Below are 18,352 nucleotides of genomic sequence, written 5' to 3' on the forward strand. Positions count from 1 at the left end.
ACCATTTTAAACTTTCTGTTCAGTTAACCAAAAAAAAACATTTTTGAGAGACGTTTTTTAATTAATAAAACCACCGGTAAATAGACAGCAGACAATTCAATTAAATCGATGTTCTTTCGAAACAGGAAAGAAAACTTTGGAATCTGAAAAAAATCACTAAATTTTCGATTCATATTTTCACTGTTTCATATACTTTACTTTCTAGAGACGAATGCATTTTTTTCCTCGATAACTTGATATTGACTAACTGCAACATGAGAATTTGAAAATATCTTGGAACACTTCAGGAGTTATTTGACCACAAGAGGCGATCAAAGAAAATTGATAATGTTCTGTAATACATCTTGGGCTTTCAGATTCAGTAACTTGTTTACATGTTAAATTTTCATCTGAAAAATTAGTTTTAAACAATTAAAAAAATAAATAAATATTTCGAAACATGTTTCACAAGTATGATACAATGCACATCGTTTGTTTGAAAATTGATGACAATGGTTTATGAACGGTTATTTTTCCAAAATGTTATTTTGGGAATTTATAGTTTAAAACGCTTCTCTGTAGAATTTTTGTCAACGAATAAATGCATAATTATTCAAAAAGACCAATTAATAAATTATAAACACTTTTTCCAAAGATGAACATACGAGCAATGAGATTTGATAATTAAAAACTGGATGACACATGAAACACTTTCAGCTAAATGTAAAAAAAACCGGCAAACCCAAAAAAATCTCTCAAAATTGAAAAGTTGCAAAAAACTTTTTCATGGTGTTATTTATTTCACATTAAAATTAATCATGGAGAGTGGACTGATACTTCACAGATTATTGAAACTGACTTTTTTTTTGAAATTTGAAATCAATAAACTTTCATCAGTTTTCAAAAAACATTTAAGTAATTAGTTGAATTTCAAACGTCTAAAATAAAAATTAGGTAACGGAAAATTTTTTTTTCATTTTTAAGTGTTGTCGCTATCTGAAAATTTATGAATTTTTGAATAATTTAAATTTTTTTTCTAAATTACACACAAAGTTATAACTTTAAGGAAATTAAAACTCAAATATTTGATATTTTTGCATCTCCAAATGAAAAACAGTTTTCGTGTTTAAAACAATGCCTCAAAATTTAAAAGTGGGTGACACCGTGTACTGCACTAGTTAGTAGAATATGAGAATATCTTTGACAAAAAACCTTTCTGTGAAACAGATAATTTTTTAAAGCTAATTTTATTATCCTAACTCCTCATTTTTTCAAGTTTTATCCTGTCATTATTGTTTATTGGTACTTGAAAAATGCCTAATAAGTTGTGCTATTTTGTTCAATTTACACGTAAAACAAAAAATATATGGCGCATGTGTACACAATTTTTGTGATGTAAAATTTTTTTTAATCAAAAACGTATTTCAAACTCAAAGTTACCTACCGATTTTCCACAAAATTGGTAGGTAACTTTCCTTAAAAATATGAAAATAAATTCTGCTGTTTCAATATGGTTTGATTTTCTGCGGCAAATGCAATTCGGTAATGACAATGTAGTTTTCCAATATTTACAAATGAAAAATTTGCGGAAATTGCGAAGTTAAAAATTCAATTTCAAAGCATAAGTTTCCTCATCAAATAGACAGTTCTGGGTGACATTTGACAGCAACGAGAATTATTTTTAAAAAAGTTGTGCGAATAAGTAAGATTGTGGTCAAATAAAACAATAAACCAAACAATTCATTTTCAAAGAGAGGTTTCTCAATTTTCTGCTGTTTCAAAGAATAGTTTAATAGAAATGCTCTAAAATTGTATAATTTGTGAACTGCAATTGATGTTTGAAAAATCTGATGTTTTAACAGTGAAAAAGAATATAAACTGAAATGAAGCTCCTATGTTCCCCTTTAGACGTGAACTTGATTTTTTCTAAGTTTTCAAATCAGCAAGTTTTCAATGTTTCTGCTGTATTTACGTTTATCTTATTACTAATTAAAAATTGTTCATTTAATATCAAGAAAACGAAACAGTAATGAACATTTGATAAAGATCAAATTGTTGTTTTTTTTTTTTTCAAAAACTTTAGATATGGGAAAAGTAAAAACAATTTTCTACGTGTATTTAGGCTAGGCGTAGATAAAATTAAAGCAATACGTTAAAATATACCTTTTTTTTAAAGTTGATTTTCTTTAATTCATCAAATATTACAATTTAAAAAGTTAATTTCATGATGCCACTCAAATGCTACTCGAAACATCAAAATGTTTCATCAAGTTTATTTAAGAGGTTTACGAAAAAGTGTATATTGTAACAAATATCAACCGAAATAATATTTCTTTGAAGACAATATGAAACAGCAAAAAAAATTTAAATTGAAAAAAAAATCCAAATTTGAAGAAAACTTTTGAGCCGAAAAGTGTAAATGGGCATTGAAACGCTTAAAACATTTAGAGTTTTTTTTGCGCCAATTGAGTAGAGTTTAATTTCTTCCAGCTATGTCGAAGTGTAGTTTTCGAGACTGTGTCAAAAATTATATATTTCCATTGCTGCTGGGCATTTTTAAAGTTTTGAAGAGCGGGAAGAAATCCACAAATTATAGCTTTTTAGTAGGTCTTTTGAATTTTTTTCGCAATAAACTATGGCTAATAATTCCAAGAAAAAATAAAAAATTATTCATTCCAATCAAAAAATTTTTTTGCAAGAAAATGGCTATAAATTAATAATAAATTTTCTAATAAAATAAGAATCCTCTATCATAATTTGGCACATAACTTTTTAAAAAGTATGTTTAATTAATTTTTCCCAGAAAATATAAATTTTCTACTTTTTCAAGCAGTCTAAAAATACTGTCAACTTTTATTTCATGTACTTTTTTCAGTAAATAAAATACAATCGAGTTGTGTAAATTGGATAGTTTATATGTTAAATAAATTTATTTCCAAAGCGAAATAGTTTTATTTGAAAAATTAATCCGTTGCGGAAGAAAAGGTAAATGGAAAAAAACAAGAATACTTTTTTTCAGAATAACTGTTTGGTTGACTGTATGTTTAATTAATTACGAAGAAAAAGAGTAAATGACTCACCGCGGAGGCTAATGTTGCCTGGAAAAGCAGGATTATGGGGGCTCTGTGCCCTATAGACTACTAAAATTCAATCTGTAATGCAAAAAAAAAACTGATACTTACTATAACTACGTATGTTTTTGGAAAGGTAATGAAAAAGGTCACCTAGGTCGGTTAACCGGACGAATACACAAAAGTATTGAACAGCCGTTAAGCCTATACTGAGCCCAAAAACTCGAGTTGAGGGCCGCAGGCCCGAATACATGAAGAAGTGTTGGAGATCCGTCAAGCCTATTCTTAGCATAATAATTCAGTTCGAGTGTCGCAAGCCCAAATAGACGCAGAAGCGTTGGACAACTTTTAGGCCTATTCTGAGCCCAATAATTCATGTTGAGGGCCGCAGGCCCGAATACACATAGAAGCGTTGGACAACTGTTAAGCCTATTTTAAGCAAAAAAATTTGAAAAGTGGAAATTTTTATTTCTTACTTACTTACTTAGAGAAAATTAATATTAAACTAAATTTGGCCGGTCTTGACAAACTTCAGCACATTTACTTGGCATTTACTCAACACTTGACTAAACTTTAATAAAGCGAAATATTCTTGAGTTACTCTACGCCGAATCAAACTGCGAAGCCTAGCAAATCTCCGATTTGCTAGTCAATGTCTTAATTTAATAATTGAAAAATTAATATACATAAACTGTGTGAATTTCGAAAGTGTAAAAAAGTTTAACTGGAAATTTATGAATAACCTATCATTTCGAACTAATTCTGTAATATCTAAGCAATAAATATCCGAAAAATAATGTGCTTCTTCTGAAAAAAAATGTGCTTCTTCTGGAAAAAAAAAACAGTATCAAAACAGTATCATTTCATTTCCTACATAATCACACAATTTACGCCTAATTTTCAAATTTTAACTGTTTCATGACTTTATCAAATTTTTATGGCCCAATAAAATGTCACTAACTTTGAACATGAAGTAAGACATGAAGTGCACTCCTAGTTTTAGAAAAATTAGAAAATAACTACTTATGTATATAATTTAATGTCACATCCCGGTTGATGTGTGGTTCAGGCAGTGCAAAACTTCAAAAACATTACATTCTCAAATTTTGAAAATGGGTTAAAAAAATTATGCCTACTTGGGCTCGCCTGCACTTGCACATGTGCCTACAATATCTATGAAAAAATCTTATTTTTCTGTTGTATGTCGTTTATTTCAGATTCAAGTCAAAGTTCATTTGGAGAGTTTTTAGTTGATTTTGTCTTTGAAAATTTATCCTTAATTGGAGATCAATCACTAATCAACATACTGAATATTTATTTTAACATATTGAAATAGTTTAAATTTTCGTTCAGATATAGCTGCCTGTTTTCGGCCGATTTTTGTTCCTTTTCTTATATTATTATTGTTCTAGTCTAATATTTTTCAGTTAATACATAGCTACATTAGATATGCTTCTATAAATTCAAAAAAACTTCTGCTGTTTGCAATTCATTTCAAAATGGTATGATTTTTTCTCAAGTTAATATGTCCATTAGAAGAATTCTTGTGAAAAATCACATAATACTACCAGGAAGAAACATTTTTAAATTCCCATGTGGTTTACAGGAAAATTCAATTTTTTGTTCCTGATAACGTTATCCGTATGACTTTGTTTTAACAAACACCAACCTACAATACAAAAGAACAAAACATCAGAGTTTTCCATAAAGTTCAGAAAATAGGTAGGCAGGTAGGCATGAAGATGTGCCTGCGTACTGTGAGAAAATAATTTATTATCAAGTTTACTGTTTTGATAGTTTGAAATATTTCTACCATTTCGGAAACCCGATTGTTTGGTAAAATATATCTAAAACATTAATGTAGAGTGCGCAACAGTCAAGGTGTATTTCCAATTTATTTTTAACAGTCTTCAAAACTATCAAAAATGTACTGTTTTCGGCACTTTTTAATTTATTGAAAATTATCAATTTTTTCTCTAATTATAAACCTTTACAACCTTGACAAAACACAATTTTAATTTCCGATACAATTTCTCATACGAAATTTCGACAATTGCCAGAATTTAAATTTCTCAAATCGCAAACTACTTCGAGTTGTGTTTTTTAAAAATATATGTTCAATTCAAACTTATAAAGTTTCACTGTCTCTAAAACATGATAACTTTGACAATTTGTGCTTTGAGTGATTATTTTTGACCCTTTAGAGTTACAACGTTAGCCGGAGTTTCAAGCATTTTCGAACGAACTTGAAACTGAAAATTTTTGAAATCTTGTCTTAGAATTTGAAAATGGACTTTAAACAAAAAATTAAACAAAATTTTCGATAAAATTATTGATCGTATCAAATGATAACACATAGAAGGCAAACCATTCACATTTTGTGCAATATTTGCAGTTTTCAAAATTTCACTGTTTCAATAATGTGGTAAGTTTGACTGAAGATGTCTTCTGATATTAGTTTATATTTTATTCCCTTTTCTGCCCATGAATATTGAATTTTAATTTAAAAACACAAGATTTTTACAATTAATATTTTCTGATTTTTAACTTTGATTTTTCAATAGTTTCGCATGATTCAGACGTTAAACAGAAAATTTGATTTGCAATTAATTTACCAAATTAATGAAACTGAAGAATGTATTTTGAGAATAATCCTTCTATTACCAATAATAAATGGTTTTGTTTTTCACTTGTAATCACTATTTGATAATCGGGAATACATCTGTAAGGCAACTTTTCATATTTTTGCTAATTTGATTACGCTTTATTTATAGTGATTTTTAAAATTGAAAAGAAAGTGAGAAACTGAAATATTTCAGTTTTACTGAAAATTCATATGTTCATGCAAGTGTAATTAACTATTGCTGCTGGTCTATTAAATGCATCGAATTAAATATTCCAAACTTGCTTCTAAATGAAAACTTGAAACCGAAAAAAAACGTTTGAAAATTATAAATGTTTCAGATTTTATCTTTTATAATTGTCTATCGACTATTACTGTTGATCAATCAAACCCATTAAATCAATTATTTCAAACTTGCTTCCAATTGAAAACTTGAAACCGAAAAAAATTTTTAAATTATAAATGTTTCAGATTTATTTATAGCGTTTCGGCGTGCGGTTTTCTAGATGTTTAAGATTATCTCAACATTTTTTATGAAGCTGCAGACAAAGCATAAATCAGAATATCAGTAAATTAGTGATTTGTAAGGACAACAAAAAATGAATTGTAATGGAGTATTGGATAAAATCTGTATACATCACATTTGTGAAACGGAGAATTTTTTTTCAAATGTTTTTTTTAATTAAAGGTTTTTTTTAAAAAAACGGTAAGCAAGAATACATTTTGTTTTCAACTCATTGATTTTTCTACTTTTTTGTTTTTTTTGTTTTTCTTTTGTGGGGGTTTTGGAGTTCAAATAATCTTGAGTATTTTAAAATGTTCTCAACAATTACTGTGAACTCTAATTTCAAAATTTTTTAGAACTGGTTGATTTGCGATTTCAGAAATGGTTAAATGCAGAAAGAATTAAGGAAATTAGTCTACACAACAAAATATCAAATTATTGAAACTGAATAATTATTTTGATCGATTTATACAAGAATGTAAATTTGTTTGTAAAAATGAGTTTTTAAAAAAATTACAATTTAAAAAATACACAACTTTTCGATCTGTAACAATCGAAAAAAGTAATAAAGCGATGGTTTTCGTATTACCAGAAATTCTACACTGGAGAGCCTGTTTTATTAAAAAGTTGTCCTTGCCGTAAATAATAAAACCATAGTGAAACAGCAAAAAATATTATTTTTTTAAATTAAGTATCAGTTTTTTTTTGCATTACAGATTGAATTTTAGTAGTCTATATGGCACAGAGCCCCCATAATCCTGCTTTTCCAGGCAACATTAGCCTCCGCGGTGAGTCATTTACTCTTTTTCTTCGTAATTAATTAAACATACAGTCAACCAAACAGTTATTCTGAAAAAAAGTATTCTTGTTTTTTTCCATTTACCTTTTCTTCCGCAACGGATTAATTTTTCAAATAAAACTATTTCGCTTTGGAAATAAATTTATTTAACATATAAACTATCCAATTTACACAACTCGATTGTATTTTATTTACTGAAAAAAGTACATGAAATAAAAGTTGACAGTATTTTTAGACTGCTTGAAAAAGTAGAAAATTTATATTTTCTGGGAAAAATTAATTAAACATACTTTTTAAAAAGTTATGTGCCAAATTATGATAGAGGATTCTTATTTTATTAGAAAATTTATTATTAATTTATAGCCATTTTCTTGCAAAAAAATTTTTTGATTGGAATGAATAATTTTTTATTTTTTCTTGGAATTATTAGCCATAGTTTATTGCGAAAAAAATTCAAAAGACCTACTAAAAAGCTATAATTTGTGGATTTCTTCCCGCTCTTCAAAACTTTAAAAATGCCCAGCAGCAATGGAAATATATAATTTTTGACACAGTCTCGAAAACTACACTTCGACATAGCTGGAAGAAATTAAACTCTACTCAATTGGCGCAAAAAAAACTCTAAATGTTTTAAGCGTTTCAATGCCCATTTACACTTTTCGGCTCAAAAGTTTTCTTCAAATTTGGATTTTTTTTTCAATTTAAATTTTTTTTGCTGTTTCATATTGTCTTCAAAGAAATATTATTTCGGTTGATATTTGTTACAATATACACTTTTTCGTAAACCTCTTAAATAAACTTGATGAAACATTTTGATGTTTCGAGTAGCATTTGAGTGGCATCATGAAATTAACTTTTTAAATTGTAATATTTGATGAATTAAAGAAAATCAACTTTAAAAAAAAGGTATATTTTAACGTATTGCTTTAATTTTATCTACGCCTAGCCTAAATACACGTAGAAAATTGTTTTTACTTTTCCCATATCTAAAGTTTTTGAAAAAAAAAAAAACAACAATTTGATCTTTATCAAATGTTCATTACTGTTTCGTTTTCTTGATATTAAATGAACAATTTTTAATTAGTAATAAGATAAACGTAAATACAGCAGAAACATTGAAAACTTGCTGATTTGAAAACTTAGAAAAAATCAAGTTCACGTCTAAAGGGGAACATAGGAGCTTCATTTCAGTTTATATTCTTTTTCACTGTTAAAACATCAGATTTTTCAAACATCAATTGCAGTTCACAAATTATACAATTTTAGAGCATTTCTATTAAACTATTCTTTGAAACAGCAGAAAATTGAGAAACCTCTCTTTGAAAATGAATTGTTTGGTTTATTGTTTTATTTGACCACAATCTTACTTATTCGCACAACTTTTTTAAAAATAATTCTCGTTGCTGTCAAATGTCACCCAGAACTGTCTATTTGATGAGGAAACTTATGCTTTGAAATTGAATTTTTAACTTCGCAATTTCCGCAAATTTTTCATTTGTAAATATTGGAAAACTACATTGTCATTACCGAATTGCATTTGCCGCAGAAAATCAAACCATATTGAAACAGCAGAATTTATTTTCATATTTTTAAGGAAAGTTACCTACCAATTTTGTGGAAAATCGGTAGGTAACTTTGAGTTTGAAATACGTTTTTGATTAAAAAAAATTTTACATCACAAAAATTGTGTACACATGCGCCATATATTTTTTGTTTTACGTGTAAATTGAACAAAATAGCACAACTTATTAGGCATTTTTCAAGTACCAATAAACAATAATGACAGGATAAAACTTGAAAAAATGAGGAGTTAGGATAATAAAATTAGCTTTAAAAAATTATCTGTTTCACAGAAAGGTTTTTTGTCAAAGATATTCTCATATTCTACTAACTAGTGCAGTACACGGTGTCACCCACTTTTAAATTTTGAGGCATTGTTTTAAACACGAAAACTGTTTTTCATTTGGAGATGCAAAAATATCAAATATTTGAGTTTTAATTTCCTTAAAGTTATAACTTTGTGTGTAATTTAGAAAAAAAATTTAAATTATTCAAAAATTCATAAATTTTCAGATAGCGACAACACTTAAAAATGAAAAAAAAATTTTCCGTTACCTAATTTTTATTTTAGACGTTTGAAATTCAACTAATTACTTAAATGTTTTTTGAAAACTGATGAAAGTTTATTGATTTCAAATTTCAAAAAAAAAGTCAGTTTCAATAATCTGTGAAGTATCAGTCCACTCTCCATGATTAATTTTAATGTGAAATAAATAACACCATGAAAAAGTTTTTTGCAACTTTTCAATTTTGAGAGATTTTTTTGGGTTTGCCGGTTTTTTTTACATTTAGCTGAAAGTGTTTCATGTGTCATCCAGTTTTTAATTATCAAATCTCATTGCTCGTATGTTCATCTTTGGAAAAAGTGTTTATAATTTATTAATTGGTCTTTTTGAATAATTATGCATTTATTCGTTGACAAAAATTCTACAGAGAAGCGTTTTAAACTATAAATTCCCAAAATAACATTTTGGAAAAATAACCGTTCATAAACCATTGTCATCAATTTTCAAACAAACGATGTGCATTGTATCATACTTGTGAAACATGTTTCGAAATATTTATTTATTTTTTTAATTGTTTAAAACTAATTTTTCAGATGAAAATTTAACATGTAAACAAGTTACTGAATCTGAAAGCCCAAGATGTATTACAGAACATTATCAATTTTCTTTGATCGCCTCTTGTGGTCAAATAACTCCTGAAGTGTTCCAAGATATTTTCAAATTCTCATGTTGCAGTTAGTCAATATCAAGTTATCGAGGAAAAAAATGCATTCGTCTCTTAGCCATAATTGTCGGTTTCAACCAGTCTATTTCCGGTTATGCTTCAAAAAAATTTAATGCGTTCTGTATTGTATACCGAATATCATTATTAAAAAAATTTAAAAAAATTTCTAGATTTTATATGATTTTTTGAAAATTGAAAAAATCTCAGTTTTTGCCTATTTCCTATTTGAATTTCCGCCAATTGAATTCATTCGTTGGAGCGCGCTTGCATTATTATCATTAATTTTTTTATTTATTTTCCTTTATTTCACTGAATTTCTTCATTTTTTGGGGGTTTTTAATCGGAAAATAAAAAAAATATACAAGAAATAGGCAAAATGTTTATTAAAAAGCAACTGAAAATGCATAAAACTCTGAATAATACTAATTTCAGGCTCGTCGTCGTCGGATCTCATAATTTCAGAGTTTTATGCATTTTCTGTTACTTTTTAATAAACATTTTGCCTATTTCTTGTTTATTTCTTTCATTTTCTGATTAAAAACTTCCAAAAAATGAAGAAAATCAGTGAAATAATGAAAATAAATAAAAATAAATAAAAATAATGCAAGCGCGCTCCAACGAACTAGGCTTGTTTTAAAGCAAAAAGTCCACCTTTAATTGCAGCCTTATGCTGTGAAAATTACTTGTTTCAAGACATTATTTTTTTAAACGTTCCAGTTTTTTTGAGGGCACAGTTTCTTGATATTTGACAATTCCCAACTTTAGTGAAGTAATCTACAAAAATTCAAATTATTAACAAAGATGTTCTGTTTCAAATTTTTGTTAAATAAGACTGAATTTGTAGTTCTGATAGTTCCACTGTACTGAACATGGACAATTTTGAAACAAATAAATTTCTGCGAAACTATTTTAAATGTAAGCATCTTTATGACCTTCATTCTGAACAAAAAATGCTGACAGAGTTTCCTGGTGATTCGAGACATTACTAAAATGAGAAAAGATTTTATCAAAAAAAAAGTTGAAATTTTTGAAAATTTATGTTTTTTCAAGTTCATAGTTAACTTATTCTAATAGTTTCAAAACCTTAAACATATTTTTCACAAAAACTTTGTTCAGCATTAATTTTTTAACAATTGAAAAAAAATCCACAAATATGAAAACAAATAAATCCCACTGTTTTGTGTTCTTATTAAGTTGAAAGTTGTATGTTTCACGTTATAAATCGAATAGTCAGCGTGAAAGTTTTCAAGTAAAAGAAACATTGAAATATTGATAAGTTCTTCCTGATTTTCATTTTTCGTTTTTGCATTATTCTATAAAAAAGTAAGGAATTACAGGAAATGTTTTCAGCGAGAAACCTAGAACCATAAAATAAATTTCTGTCTTTCTATTTCAAGTTTTCAAAAATTTCCCAAAAAATGATTTTGACGTTTTAACAGTTTATACATATATTTCAAATGTTATAAATAAACCTCGCAAAACAGTTGCAAATTGAAAATTTGACATAATTCCAGCCCGTTCACCTTAAAATCCATAGTTTTGATCTTTAATTTTTAAAATTTCTGCTACGTTTTCACCAACATTTTTCAAAACAAGTTGATTAACAATTGTGAATTTTAGGAAAAAAAAGTTTGTTTAAAATGAAGAAAATTATTTTGAAAAACCTTATTGTAATCTGTTTCAAATAATAATTAAAACATTTAAATTTTCAAATGTAGTTAGCTTATTGTACCCAAATAAAATAGACAAAACGTGTGATAAATGTTTATATAATTAACACTAATCATGATTCCACTTCTAGAAAAGTTTCCAATTTTCAACAGATTATTTTTTAAGATCCATATTTCTTGCCGCAGACAAATTCAAATGACCAGTTCAACAATTGATTCTAAATTATGTACTTTGTTGTATTAATTTTACGTAAACTTCCAAACTTTAACATATAAAAATTTCCTGTGAATTTTTACTCAAGTGGTTTTGAATTAAATTACCGTATTTCAAAAATGAATTCAATGTTACATTCATAAATTTTTAATAAAATTCCCCAAAGTATGATTGTTTTTCTAAGTTTTCTATTCAAACGCATACCTTGAAACATTACAAAAAATTCTGGAATTTCAAAACAGTTACCAACCAGTTTAATTATCTTGATTCATTCTGTAATTTTTTATTCGCAAACCTAAACAGATTTATGACGTTTACAATAAAAACTGAAGATGGCCGGAAGTTTATATTACAGTTGTAAAAAAGTACGAACGAAGTTAATTCGGAATTGAAAATCATTTAAAAACTATTTTTTGAAAAAAACTGAATTAGAAAAAAAGGAATTGTGTTTAACTGTAAGCAATGTAGCCGTAAAATAAAAATCGAACAGAAGTTTCATTTTTTTCGATTTCTTTTTCAAAATTACTTTTAAACCTACAACACTGTAGCTAATAAGCAAGACAATTCTCAAATTTTGTCTGTGAATATTTGAGAAACACGTTTCAATGTGTTTTAACGTTTGTTGTTATATCTTCAGCATTCCGGCTTTAAATTACCAACAGGTAACCTTTTTTTTAATTTTTAGACATAATGAAACAGGAATAATTTTTTTCGTGTTTTTTAACTTTTAATTTGAAAATTTGTCAATTTCAGACCTTTCAAAAATTCCGATTAACAGTTCTAAACAGGCTGTCTAATTATAAATTGTTTTCCAAAACCTAATTTGAACGTGATTAATTATTAAAAAAAAACAGTGTTTAAAATCAGTGACGTGCAATTTATAAATTTCCGACCATTTTTTCTGCAAACTGTATTTTATAAAAATTATCAAAGAATCGTTTGTAAAATTTAAGCACTTTATTTGAGAACCACGTGAAACAGATAAAATTGGAGAAAAAAAACTTGAACATTTTGAAATGGCTTTTTTCAAAGTCTGTTTATAGTGGAAATTCTTAACGGTAAGCTATCACTTGTGAAGATTTTGCATCAAATTGCACTATAAAACCGCAAAAAGTCAATGAAAAAAAAAGGTAAAATTTAAAAAATTCGGTACAGAGAAAGTTTGGGAGGATTTCCATTCACAAATTCGGTTTTGCGGGAACAAAAACTTCATGATGTTTAGTTTGTTGCATTCATTTTAATCTAGTTTTTGAAACAAATTCCAACCAGCACAAACTATCAAAATGTAACATATATTGCAAATTTATCAAAAGAAATGAAAACGAAACTATATAAGAAAGTGCCTTGAAACAGATACTTTTTTTTGAAAATGACTTGGTTTTTTTCTTTAATGAAACAGTTAAGTTTCTAAATTTGGTAATTTCAGCCAGCCTTTTTGTGAATTTCTTTTATTAATTTGACGTTGTTTGCAAGTTTCTTGGAATTTTTTTCCAGTTCTACGTAAACCTTGACATCTCGTTGGACTATCATTGTATGCTTACTAGAGAATATTCGAAAACATTGTGAAACAGAAAAAAGTCATGCAATGCTATTTTTGATTGCATTTAAACAATAATTAGTTTCGTCACTTAACTATGAATAAAATTTTTGAACTTTATTTGTCTGATATCATACATTTTTAGCTGCGTTGCAGTTCATATTTGTTGTTGAAATTCACCAGAAAGCTGATATTACAGTACTCGCATTAAGTTGAAAAAATCAAGTGCACTCAAAATAAGAAAACTGCGTGGCGTGTACTGCAGAAAACCTAATATTTAGGCCCCGCCTTTTTCTCGTCCACTCACGGAGAAAAGGCAAAAATTTGGACCCCAACCAATATCAGGCCGCCGACATCTCACGGGTTCCGCGCGCCGCTATGTTTAACTCGCAGCAGGCGGAGACAGCTTGCCACGCCCACAGTGAGTTAAACGCAGCGGCGCGCGGAACTCGTCAGATGTCAACGGCCAAGTAATTCGTTTTGATATTCTATTTATTGAGAATAGCCAGTCGTTTATTACAAGCGACAGCACTAATTAATCCCAGTACCCACAAATTCAAAGAAAACTTGAAATAGAGGATTATTGAAAGTCTAAGAAGTTCCATAATTCTCAACTAATAAGTTTGTTAAATCTAAATTCTTGACAACGTGGTAACCGTTCTTATTTCCAGTATATTCACTTGAAAACAACTTTCAGAGCATTATTTGATAGTTTTATAACAAAAAATTTGCAAACTGTAGAAAAGGCGCTCCTTAGTAATTATTAATTTCAATGAATTAAAAAAAAAAACAACACTGTTTCAAAACTTCTATTTATTTTTTGAGCGATTTGAGTAGATATTGATGTTTTTTGCAAAAGCAAGCATTTTAATGTTTTTTCCACCTAGAATCACATACATATTAAAAGCTAAACAGAACCGGAAGTTTATATGACAATTGTGAAAAAGTAGCAGTAGTCAAAAGCATTTTAATATTACTTTTTTGAACAAATTTGATTAGAAAAAAAAAGAAAATTGTGCAGACACGTGTCATTCGATCATTGCGCGGAACTCGGCTCCCCGTCTACTGTTCTGTTAAAAATTAGTGTCAGCAAAGTGAAAATTCTAAACTTTGATGAAAACCGAACAGGAGATCGATCTTTTTGATTTTTTTCCAGTAAGCTTCAAAAACTGCCGCAATTTTAGCCCACTTTTAAAACGAAAATTTGAAACAGTATCTTTTTGTTGAAAATTTCACAACACATAACAACTTCTAACATTCTTAACCATAATTAGTTGTTATGCATTCTACTATTAACATCACAAAACAATAGAAACCGTTTCAATATTACTAAGAATATTGTTGCAAAATTTACAAGAGGCACCCAAAAAACTGAATTTTAAAATCGAATGATTCCTTTAAAAATTATTGTTACACCAGTCCAGAATTTCCTAGAATTTTCCAGAAGTTTCTGGAACATTCCATTATTTTCTCGAATTTTCCAGAAGGTTCTAGAACATTTCTCGAATTTTCTAATATCCCTTCAAAAGGCGAAAAATCAACTTTTCCCAAACTACAGTAATCCTACAGTAACCCTACAATACCTTTACAGTACTACTACGATACCCTGACCATATCCCACCACTAACCTAAAACCAATATCCCTTCATAAGCCAAAACTTTGCACACTACAAAGACTACATAGACTACAAACTATGGAATAAACGGAATTATTTTTTTATATAAGTAATGATTTTCTCCTATTCTTAAAATTAGATTGTCAGTGGTACAGATTTTGCTTCAAATTTCTCCACAAAATTTTTAAAAATGTTTGGAAAAAAATAAACCGGTTAAATTTGAGAAAATTCGGTCCAAAAAAGTAGAAAACCCCACGCTTAGTAAGGGCTCACATTAAAAGTTTTGATTTGCGGAAACAAACATTTAACGTTTATTATTTTGTTGTATCAATTTTAATCAAGTTTTTTGTAGCAAAATCAAACAAGACAAAGTCAAATCTCATTATATCAAAATGCAACCCGATTGCCATATAAGAAAATGCCTTGAAACGGATAATTTTTTTGAGATGAATTTTATGGTTCATTTTTGTCAACATTTCAAGTTTCTAAATCTGGTCATTTCCGACTTTTTGAATGTCGTTAACCAGTTTCATGTCGTTTGCAAGTTTCCTGAAAGTTTTTTCCCAGTTCGGCAAAAGACGTGTTGGACAAAACAAACTTAAATTGAATTCTTAGTTGAGATAAGTTGAAAATGTTATGAAACAAAAAAAGGCACACTGTTATGATTAAAATCAAGTGTACTTCAAAAAAATTTACACTTTTTTGACATTTTAATTAACTTTGTGAGTTATTTTCATATGCAGCAAATTCTTGAAATACTTCTACACTTTCAGATTTATCATAACTTCCTTCCTTTTTTTTGAAACTGGTCGATACTGGGGCTTTTTGAAGATTATGAAATTTTGTTTATTTTAGACGATCAGAAAATTAGTTTCACAATTATTGAGGTTATTTTCGATTTGTGAAAAGTTATTTTTAGAGTTTCACATCTATGATGAACTGAATTACCTTTACCCTCAATATTACCACCTAATAGAAAATCCACGAATCGTCTGTGAAAGTTCAGCACTTTATTTGAAAACCACTTGAAACAGAAAAGCTTGGTAAAAAAAAGGAAATTTGTAAATTTTGACATAACATTTTTCAAAGCCCATTTGAAATTTGTTATACACTTTTTCGAAATTCAGATAAATGTTGTGAGTTATTTTCATAAGCAGCAAATTTTGAAGAACTTTTGCACTTTCATATTTCTCATAAATTTGTCGAACATTTATTTGAAACTGATCGACAGATGTTTATGATTTTGAAATTCAGGTTTTTTGACGATCAGAAAAGAGTTTCACTACTAATGAGGTGATGTTCGATTTGTGAAATAATATTTTAAAAACAGTAATTTTTTTTCTTTAAAGTTCACAACACAATTTTTTGATTCAAACTTTTTTTTTCAATTACCTATTTCCTATTGTTTCAGAAAATCAATTACCAAATTTTACATGACATACATATCTGACAGATTAAAGTGGAAATGTTTAACTTTGGAGGATTTTTTAACGAACATTACAATTCAATTGAAGGTATCATTATGCGAAACATGAAACAGTTGATTTTTTTTTTCAAAAATAGATAGTTGTAAAGTTAATTATAAAAACAAGTTATAAAATTTTGAGTTTAATTTGAATATTAATATATCCAAAAAAAAGTAGTATTAGAAAAAAACATGAACATTTACAGTTTTTGTTATTATTTTTAATTTTTACTTAAAATTCGTACATGTTTTCAGTTGGTTGGTATAGTGAGGAAATTTGCATTTTTAAATGGATTTTATACGGTTTTGCGACTTGTCAACTGAAATTGAAAAAATTCAGAATTTACTATTACAAGTTGATTTCAAAAACTTCATTTTTTCTGAGTTTTTTTTCTGAGAGTTTTTATATCCGATATTTATTTTGTTGGAATCGATTTTTTTCTTGCTTCATATATATTGTTATTATTCTATCAATTGGAAACTTTTCTAATTGAATTAATTAGCAACATAAAACAGTATCAACTTTCATATCAAATTTTGTTCGAAATATACATTAGGAATGGCCATCAGGAAAGTAATACTGGCCACCAGTACTATAATGCACTGTTTCACGCATTTTTTGAATTGAACCAAAATCTTCGTTATAATAATTCGCATTCTGAAAGGTTGGTTTTTCAGAATTCTAGTCGTTAAAATGTAAGTTTCTCTGATTTTTTCAAATTTCCGAACAAAAGTTAACTAACAAAACTTGTATATTTGATAACCCACTGAAATAGTAGGTTTTTACAAAATTAATTGGAAATATATATGCAACTTTTTAATTTATATAGAATATTCAAAAAAAAATTTCCGTTTCACTTAACGCTCAAAATGTTTGAAAGATCAGTTTGAAATTGTTGTATCTTGGATTCTATCGGAATGAATTTTCAGTACAAAAAATGATTTGGAAATTTTTTTGGAAATTCGAAATTGGGGAACTTTTTGTGGTCAAATATTCGGACAACTTAATTTAATTTGAAAATATTGAAAATATCTTGAAATTTTGTTATTGAAATAATACATTTTCTGATGTTTTATTTTTATGTAATTGCAATCTGAATTTTCATTAAAAAATTATTAAGACAAATGTAAATGGATGATAAATGCATTCATATCGATATCGAGAATATAGAAACTGCTTTTACATATGAAAGCAATATGAAACAGCACGATTTTTTTTCTGAAAAAAAAAATTTGATCAAAAAAATGTCCACAAAATTCACAGAAAAAATACTGATCGTTACCGATACTTTCCAATAATTTTTTAAAGTTTCCTGCAGAATTTTTTTATTTGACACTATATTTTAAACTATTTTTTTCAATCTATATAACTGCTTTTTTTTCTTTCGATTTGAAAATTAAAAGCTTCTAAAACTCATAGTCAGATACCTCTTGTCAACGATTCAAAACTTTAAAACATTCTCAACATTAGGTGCTCAAATCAATACGATGAAACAGAACATTTTCAGGAAAAAAAATTTCCAGTTTCAAAACTTCTATAATCCGTGTTTGAAAATTAATCAGTCACTTTTAACCAAAATACAAATTTGAAAAAGTGATTGTTTGGGAAAAAATCGAATATGATCAGTTTCGACAACAATCTAAAACAGATTTAAATCACTCTGAAAATTTATATCACTCTGTAATTTTCACAAGGTTTTAACTTTACAATCAACATTCTTATAATAATTATAACTATAAAAGTGCCGATTTAACCAAAATTTGGAATTCCATATAAGAAAGCGCAGTAACCAACAGCTACTGAACCCGACCTGTTTCATGGCGGACGCTTTGAATCCGTGTAATAACAAAAATTCCAAAACTGATTGCACTTTCTAAGTTTTGTCGGTTTCAGGAAGCTGTTATAGTTGGAAATGAAAAATAGGGTTAGTTCCTCGATCTTCTTATAAACTTTTAACTTTCAAAACGTTATCTTAACAGTCATGAACAGAACAATTCATTGTTCACAAAATTCATTGAAAAATTAGCAAACCTTCCAACTAACGGGTTGTAATTTTTTGAGATCCATGGAAGTTGGCGTGTA

The 18,352-nt window shown here is 27.8% G+C and overlaps 74 non-coding genes across 74 annotated transcripts; 32 read left to right on the forward strand and 42 right to left on the reverse strand.

The window, feature by feature from the left end:
* Positions 1 to 190: 190 nt before the first annotated feature.
* Positions 191 to 211, reverse strand: 21ur-423. The gene has a single exon (NR_065560.1).
* A 3,796-nt stretch (positions 212 to 4,007) lies between these two features.
* On the forward strand, positions 4,008 to 4,028 carry 21ur-5271. The gene has a single exon (NR_065561.1).
* Positions 4,029 to 4,319: 291 nt separating this feature from the next.
* Positions 4,320 to 4,340, reverse strand: 21ur-589. Its single transcript, NR_065562.1, has one exon.
* Positions 4,321 to 4,341, reverse strand: 21ur-7365. Its single transcript, NR_065563.1, has one exon.
* Positions 4,342 to 4,561: 220 nt separating this feature from the next.
* Positions 4,562 to 4,582, reverse strand: 21ur-8148. Its single transcript, NR_065564.1, has one exon.
* 21ur-226 lies at positions 4,575 to 4,595 on the forward strand. The gene has a single exon (NR_065565.1).
* Positions 4,596 to 4,858: 263 nt separating this feature from the next.
* 21ur-304 lies at positions 4,859 to 4,879 on the reverse strand. Its single transcript, NR_065566.1, has one exon.
* Position 4,880: 1 nt separating this feature from the next.
* On the forward strand, positions 4,881 to 4,901 carry 21ur-4610. The gene has a single exon (NR_065567.1).
* On the forward strand, positions 4,884 to 4,904 carry 21ur-6276. The gene has a single exon (NR_065568.1).
* An 89-nt stretch (positions 4,905 to 4,993) lies between these two features.
* On the reverse strand, positions 4,994 to 5,014 carry 21ur-15411. The gene has a single exon (NR_065569.1).
* A 16-nt stretch (positions 5,015 to 5,030) lies between these two features.
* Positions 5,031 to 5,051, forward strand: 21ur-12111. The gene has a single exon (NR_065570.1).
* A 185-nt stretch (positions 5,052 to 5,236) lies between these two features.
* 21ur-11470 lies at positions 5,237 to 5,257 on the forward strand. Its single transcript, NR_065571.1, has one exon.
* Positions 5,241 to 5,261, reverse strand: 21ur-4726. Its single transcript, NR_065572.1, has one exon.
* A 244-nt stretch (positions 5,262 to 5,505) lies between these two features.
* 21ur-10160 lies at positions 5,506 to 5,526 on the forward strand. Its single transcript, NR_065573.1, has one exon.
* An 88-nt stretch (positions 5,527 to 5,614) lies between these two features.
* Positions 5,615 to 5,635, reverse strand: 21ur-15489. Its single transcript, NR_065574.1, has one exon.
* 21ur-1911 lies at positions 5,616 to 5,636 on the reverse strand. Its single transcript, NR_065575.1, has one exon.
* Positions 5,617 to 5,637, reverse strand: 21ur-14117. The gene has a single exon (NR_065576.1).
* Positions 5,638 to 5,912: 275 nt separating this feature from the next.
* On the forward strand, positions 5,913 to 5,933 carry 21ur-10671. The gene has a single exon (NR_065577.1).
* 21ur-4207 lies at positions 5,914 to 5,934 on the reverse strand. The gene has a single exon (NR_065578.1).
* A 112-nt stretch (positions 5,935 to 6,046) lies between these two features.
* On the reverse strand, positions 6,047 to 6,067 carry 21ur-1470. Its single transcript, NR_065579.1, has one exon.
* Positions 6,052 to 6,072, forward strand: 21ur-11108. The gene has a single exon (NR_065580.1).
* A 189-nt stretch (positions 6,073 to 6,261) lies between these two features.
* On the reverse strand, positions 6,262 to 6,282 carry 21ur-3053. The gene has a single exon (NR_065581.1).
* Positions 6,283 to 6,558: 276 nt separating this feature from the next.
* Positions 6,559 to 6,579, reverse strand: 21ur-9416. Its single transcript, NR_065582.1, has one exon.
* Positions 6,580 to 6,776: 197 nt separating this feature from the next.
* 21ur-4734 lies at positions 6,777 to 6,797 on the reverse strand. Its single transcript, NR_065583.1, has one exon.
* A 942-nt stretch (positions 6,798 to 7,739) lies between these two features.
* 21ur-2362 lies at positions 7,740 to 7,760 on the forward strand. The gene has a single exon (NR_065584.1).
* Positions 7,761 to 7,796: 36 nt separating this feature from the next.
* 21ur-4857 lies at positions 7,797 to 7,817 on the forward strand. The gene has a single exon (NR_065585.1).
* Positions 7,818 to 8,064: 247 nt separating this feature from the next.
* On the forward strand, positions 8,065 to 8,085 carry 21ur-431. The gene has a single exon (NR_065586.1).
* Positions 8,086 to 8,865: 780 nt separating this feature from the next.
* Positions 8,866 to 8,886, forward strand: 21ur-4653. The gene has a single exon (NR_065587.1).
* Positions 8,887 to 9,814: 928 nt separating this feature from the next.
* On the forward strand, positions 9,815 to 9,835 carry 21ur-9468. The gene has a single exon (NR_065588.1).
* A 45-nt stretch (positions 9,836 to 9,880) lies between these two features.
* 21ur-2000 lies at positions 9,881 to 9,901 on the forward strand. Its single transcript, NR_065589.1, has one exon.
* Positions 9,902 to 10,620: 719 nt separating this feature from the next.
* Positions 10,621 to 10,641, forward strand: 21ur-2558. The gene has a single exon (NR_065590.1).
* A 540-nt stretch (positions 10,642 to 11,181) lies between these two features.
* Positions 11,182 to 11,202, reverse strand: 21ur-11272. Its single transcript, NR_065591.1, has one exon.
* On the reverse strand, positions 11,185 to 11,205 carry 21ur-11061. Its single transcript, NR_065592.1, has one exon.
* Positions 11,206 to 11,949: 744 nt separating this feature from the next.
* 21ur-7650 lies at positions 11,950 to 11,970 on the reverse strand. Its single transcript, NR_065593.1, has one exon.
* A 312-nt stretch (positions 11,971 to 12,282) lies between these two features.
* 21ur-6353 lies at positions 12,283 to 12,303 on the reverse strand. Its single transcript, NR_065594.1, has one exon.
* Positions 12,304 to 12,564: 261 nt separating this feature from the next.
* On the reverse strand, positions 12,565 to 12,585 carry 21ur-6151. Its single transcript, NR_065595.1, has one exon.
* On the reverse strand, positions 12,566 to 12,586 carry 21ur-772. The gene has a single exon (NR_065596.1).
* Positions 12,587 to 12,936: 350 nt separating this feature from the next.
* Positions 12,937 to 12,957, reverse strand: 21ur-3397. Its single transcript, NR_065597.1, has one exon.
* Positions 12,958 to 13,153: 196 nt separating this feature from the next.
* Positions 13,154 to 13,174, reverse strand: 21ur-7713. Its single transcript, NR_065598.1, has one exon.
* Positions 13,157 to 13,177, reverse strand: 21ur-610. Its single transcript, NR_065599.1, has one exon.
* Positions 13,178 to 13,698: 521 nt separating this feature from the next.
* 21ur-5397 lies at positions 13,699 to 13,719 on the reverse strand. The gene has a single exon (NR_065600.1).
* A 310-nt stretch (positions 13,720 to 14,029) lies between these two features.
* 21ur-6622 lies at positions 14,030 to 14,050 on the forward strand. Its single transcript, NR_065601.1, has one exon.
* Positions 14,051 to 14,067: 17 nt separating this feature from the next.
* On the reverse strand, positions 14,068 to 14,088 carry 21ur-4737. The gene has a single exon (NR_065602.1).
* Positions 14,089 to 14,329: 241 nt separating this feature from the next.
* On the reverse strand, positions 14,330 to 14,350 carry 21ur-13727. Its single transcript, NR_065603.1, has one exon.
* On the reverse strand, positions 14,336 to 14,356 carry 21ur-7209. The gene has a single exon (NR_065604.1).
* On the reverse strand, positions 14,337 to 14,357 carry 21ur-8186. Its single transcript, NR_065605.1, has one exon.
* Positions 14,358 to 15,170: 813 nt separating this feature from the next.
* On the reverse strand, positions 15,171 to 15,191 carry 21ur-1498. Its single transcript, NR_065606.1, has one exon.
* A 422-nt stretch (positions 15,192 to 15,613) lies between these two features.
* Positions 15,614 to 15,634, forward strand: 21ur-3036. The gene has a single exon (NR_065607.1).
* On the forward strand, positions 15,615 to 15,635 carry 21ur-9069. The gene has a single exon (NR_065608.1).
* 21ur-8100 lies at positions 15,618 to 15,638 on the forward strand. Its single transcript, NR_065609.1, has one exon.
* A 129-nt stretch (positions 15,639 to 15,767) lies between these two features.
* 21ur-9347 lies at positions 15,768 to 15,788 on the forward strand. Its single transcript, NR_065610.1, has one exon.
* 21ur-3945 lies at positions 15,772 to 15,792 on the reverse strand. Its single transcript, NR_065611.1, has one exon.
* A 169-nt stretch (positions 15,793 to 15,961) lies between these two features.
* Positions 15,962 to 15,982, forward strand: 21ur-10834. The gene has a single exon (NR_065612.1).
* Positions 15,983 to 16,028: 46 nt separating this feature from the next.
* On the forward strand, positions 16,029 to 16,049 carry 21ur-1462. The gene has a single exon (NR_065613.1).
* Positions 16,050 to 16,065: 16 nt separating this feature from the next.
* Positions 16,066 to 16,086, reverse strand: 21ur-2246. Its single transcript, NR_065614.1, has one exon.
* Positions 16,069 to 16,089, reverse strand: 21ur-7668. Its single transcript, NR_065615.1, has one exon.
* A 184-nt stretch (positions 16,090 to 16,273) lies between these two features.
* On the reverse strand, positions 16,274 to 16,294 carry 21ur-2057. Its single transcript, NR_065616.1, has one exon.
* On the reverse strand, positions 16,276 to 16,296 carry 21ur-15568. The gene has a single exon (NR_065617.1).
* Positions 16,278 to 16,298, reverse strand: 21ur-1463. Its single transcript, NR_065618.1, has one exon.
* Positions 16,299 to 16,518: 220 nt separating this feature from the next.
* 21ur-12763 lies at positions 16,519 to 16,539 on the forward strand. The gene has a single exon (NR_065619.1).
* A 179-nt stretch (positions 16,540 to 16,718) lies between these two features.
* On the reverse strand, positions 16,719 to 16,739 carry 21ur-8915. Its single transcript, NR_065620.1, has one exon.
* Positions 16,740 to 16,916: 177 nt separating this feature from the next.
* 21ur-13605 lies at positions 16,917 to 16,937 on the forward strand. Its single transcript, NR_065621.1, has one exon.
* Positions 16,920 to 16,940, forward strand: 21ur-4585. The gene has a single exon (NR_065622.1).
* A 35-nt stretch (positions 16,941 to 16,975) lies between these two features.
* Positions 16,976 to 16,996, reverse strand: 21ur-5954. Its single transcript, NR_065623.1, has one exon.
* Positions 16,979 to 16,999, reverse strand: 21ur-12175. The gene has a single exon (NR_065624.1).
* 21ur-13912 lies at positions 16,981 to 17,001 on the reverse strand. The gene has a single exon (NR_065625.1).
* A 162-nt stretch (positions 17,002 to 17,163) lies between these two features.
* On the forward strand, positions 17,164 to 17,184 carry 21ur-11533. The gene has a single exon (NR_065626.1).
* Positions 17,167 to 17,187, forward strand: 21ur-1809. Its single transcript, NR_065627.1, has one exon.
* A 188-nt stretch (positions 17,188 to 17,375) lies between these two features.
* Positions 17,376 to 17,396, forward strand: 21ur-12550. Its single transcript, NR_065628.1, has one exon.
* Positions 17,397 to 17,407: 11 nt separating this feature from the next.
* Positions 17,408 to 17,428, reverse strand: 21ur-948. The gene has a single exon (NR_065629.1).
* A 268-nt stretch (positions 17,429 to 17,696) lies between these two features.
* 21ur-13844 lies at positions 17,697 to 17,717 on the reverse strand. Its single transcript, NR_065630.1, has one exon.
* Positions 17,718 to 18,199: 482 nt separating this feature from the next.
* Positions 18,200 to 18,220, forward strand: 21ur-2867. Its single transcript, NR_065631.1, has one exon.
* On the forward strand, positions 18,201 to 18,221 carry 21ur-9317. The gene has a single exon (NR_065632.1).
* A 48-nt stretch (positions 18,222 to 18,269) lies between these two features.
* 21ur-3385 lies at positions 18,270 to 18,290 on the forward strand. The gene has a single exon (NR_065633.1).
* The last annotated feature ends 62 nt before the right edge of the window (positions 18,291 to 18,352 follow it).

Source organism: Caenorhabditis elegans, chromosome IV, assembly GCF_000002985.6.
Source record: "Caenorhabditis elegans chromosome IV".
NCBI lineage: Eukaryota > Metazoa > Nematoda > Chromadorea > Rhabditida > Rhabditidae > Caenorhabditis > Caenorhabditis elegans.